General features: G+C 38.4%; 1 long non-coding RNA gene across 1 annotated transcript; it reads left to right on the top strand.

Annotated features, from left to right (window-relative positions):
* The first annotated feature begins 1,393 nt into the window (after positions 1 to 1,393).
* On the top strand, positions 1,394 to 3,267 carry LOC138504449 (uncharacterized). Its single transcript, XR_011279841.1, has 3 exons — positions 1,394 to 1,481; positions 2,182 to 2,280; positions 2,754 to 3,267. It is a non-coding gene; the product is annotated as an uncharacterized lncRNA (long non-coding RNA).
* Positions 3,268 to 3,548: the final 281 nt, after the last annotated feature.

Below are 3,548 nucleotides of genomic sequence, written 5' to 3' on the forward strand. Positions count from 1 at the left end.
TATTAATAAATCTCTCCAAATACACACCTACTGAAGTAGAGATTACTGTGTTGCAAAAAGGGTTCGGGTTTGTACCCACTGCCACCTATGATCGGTTTAATACACGCCTCGAAGTACAGAATCTTTTCAGAAAAATACATCTGAAACAAAACTTCAAGGACAATCCATTTGACATGGAGCAGGTCAACAGTGGGTTACACAACCCCTCCACATTTTGCCCTCCGAGCTCCAGCCATAGCCCTGAGTCAGTGGTGTTTGAACGAAGAGTTCTTTCTGAACTAGACAAACTGGATGCTACAGCGATAACACGCACATTTCAGAATTGTTCGAATGCACAGCGTTCAGCCATTAACGGACTCAAAAACAACAAATCAGTTGTTATTCGCAGTGCCGATAAAGGTGGTGTCATCGTTTTACTTGACCGTGCGGATTATATCTCCGAATGTGCTAGACAGCTGTCAGATAGGTTTGACAAAACCCTGGCAACAACGTACCTTTACCAACTGCAATATGAGCGGGGTTATATATGCCATCTGGTGCCCTTGCCCAAAATTGTACATTGGACAAACAGAACGCAAAATAAAGATCTGCATTACCGAACATAAGAGCTGTATCAGGAATAAAAACATCACAGCTCCTATGGTTGGTCATTTTCTGATAAATAATCATGACTGCAAAGATCTGAAATGGACAGTTTTAAAAAAGGTACGCACTGCCAATGGGAGCAATACAAGCAGAAGCATTTTGATAAAGGAGGAGATGAGGTTGGTGTTTCTTACTAAGAGCCATTTAATCGGCCTCACTGAACAATTGGACTACGTTTTCTAAATCGTCCTCTCTGGATGTTTTCTACATCGTCCTTTTCTGGACAACATCCGGATTGTAAGATGTAATTCGTTTCGGCTGTCACTAATTCTTTTTATGGTTTATAGTGATAATTTCTAAAACAATAATGTCGAAAGTCATTATTTCAAGAAAAAAAATGTAGAAAAAAAAATGTCACATTTTTTTTTTCAATATGTTTTTTTTTCGAAATGGGGGGGTTCTCCCCCAACCCCTCTTTTTTTTATTCTTTTTTTGTTAAACCCATTTTTTTTCCTCCCGGACCCCAAAATAAATATATAATTAAAAAAAACGGAATTAGACATTTTTTTTCTCGAAATTATGACTGACCACCTCTTTTTATCTGTTATTTGTTCTTAATATTCTTTACAATTGTCCGCATTTTGTGCTACATGCGGTTTTTCTTGTGTGTTGTGCATATTTCAGTGAGGGCTTTAATGGCGTTATGAGAATGTTTAGCACCCTTGCAATATGGCTGCACTTATTTCCCTAGATACGTGTATTCACACATGATTAGTTACGTGACGCTCTTCAGTATATATTGAGCTGTCAATTTCACTTTGTGTTCCTGTCTTTATCTCTCGGAGAGGCTGTGCTCATTTTCCATTCCGGACTTCAGATGGAGGCCCCTGCCTTTGGTAAGCACATATTCTCATTATTTACGGGTGAAGACATACTGGCTGCATACGAGTGCACCCACTGCTGATTTATGGTGCTGCTCCTTGGAGCCCCTCTTTTTCGTTTGTTGTTTCTCCCGTTACCGAGTTACCTGATTATATTTGGAGACACGGACGGTTCGGATTTGTTTATTTCTCCCTGTCTGAGTCTGATGTACATGTTTTCACGGGACGTGTTTGTTTCATGATGTCGTTCTGACATTAAACTTAATTATGCAGCCTTTGCTTGTCAGAAGCATGACTTTTTTTCCCTTTCTCTTATCAAGTGCCGTTCATAACATAATTCTTTTACTATATGGCACAGGTTTTCACTGGGGTCTATGACACCATGTACCACAACAGCATGCGCACTGATAGGTTGAACTATTTGGTAATGACGTTTGCATTTATTGTTTTTTGCCAGACTCTTCAAATGGCTTTTATTGAGACACATTTATTGTGACTCTCTGCACTTGCGAACGTGGCTCTGGTAACCAGATGGCGCATGCTGCAGCTCATCTGTTAATTTAATTTCAGTTGGCACAGACGCATCCTAGTAAGTCCATTTAGCGATCATTTTATGCTTTTGTCACCCAATTGTGTTATATTGACACTTATCTGCGAATATTACAAGCCCACACATTCACCTGTTATATTTGTCTACTTGTTTCATTTTCCCTAGGGCATATTTTCACAGGATTGCCGCTTGGTCACATTGTGCCCGGTTTTATTTGTCCAATCCAATTATTGATGTACATGCTGTGTTTTGGCCAACGGCAGAGTAAGTGTCACTCTTTACCTCAGTCTTAAAGTTATTAACTAACAATTAACATAGTAGATTACCTTGCTATGATATTACCATTTTTGAACCAACCTCAAGTGGTAAATGTTGGTTATTCATAACATTTTTGCCTATTCTACGTTTAGAGTAATCTCTGTGATGGTAGAATTAGTCACACACAATTGTCTGTTCTCAGAGTTTCTACTTTTCAGTTCCTCCGATTGTACCCATTCTCTTGCACTGCACAGTGGGTTAGAACCTAATGCATTTAGTTTTCTTACCCCGTTGGTCCTCTCATTTGTTGCTTGTGACCACCTGTAGGTGTTCTTTGAACAGGTCATGTGTTCTTTCATTAAGTCATGTGACCTTGTATTTACGCCCATTAATAGAGCTTTTCACAGATTTATACTGAACCCATTCATTCATTTCATTAGAAGTCAGTAATGCCTGTTCTTTTCTTGTTTATGTGATAGGACAAGACTGGCTTATGGAAGTTTGCAATACCCCAGCACCATCGGTCATTGATGACTTCTGTCACCCTGATGAATTTCCACACAATTAATATAACTATGAATATGGAAAGAAACATGTCGGTTTTTTAAGCGGTCCACTCTTGGCGTGGCCTAATTTGTCAATTGATATGACTCTTGAATGTTTCTAATTCCAGGATATTCTTTCTAGTTATCTAGTGTTTGATACTGACTGGAATTTGAACATGGGGCTACAATATCTTGTGTAACTAGTCAATTTGTGTTAATGTATTTGTGTGTTTCACCATTGTATTTGAGGTATGAATTTTAGATGTGTATGAGTTTTAGTAAGAATGGAGTGATTGGTGAATTGTTTGGGTATGGTTGTGTTGCGTATTGTTCTGAGCAATTTTTTGGACATTCATGAACTAATTTCTTTCATGGATTGCATTTTATTACTTCAATGTTACAAGAAACATTAGGAGTTCTTACAATTCTTATGAGATTCTTTATTAAATTCAGGATGTGAATTGAATTTTTTCATCTCCGATTCTGTGATGTGGTCTGTATCGATGAATTTGTTGTTTTTTTGACTACCGGTGGTATTTATGGACTAGCCTTGTCTGTTCACCTAAACAAGATCCTATACTTTGGTCTCCTAGTTGCTTTATATATATAATTGTTTCTCCCAAGCACGACCGTGAATATTTTTTCGCTTGGAGTCCCTCATTTGTTTGGTTACTATCTGTAGGGGTCCTCCTCTATCTTCGACCCATGTTAGCAGTCTTGCAAGTCTCT

Source organism: Ambystoma mexicanum, chromosome 11, assembly GCF_040938575.1.
Source record: "Ambystoma mexicanum isolate Mex_15411 chromosome 11, UKY_AmexF1_1, whole genome shotgun sequence".
Classification (NCBI taxonomy): Eukaryota; Metazoa; Chordata; class Amphibia; order Caudata; family Ambystomatidae; genus Ambystoma; species Ambystoma mexicanum.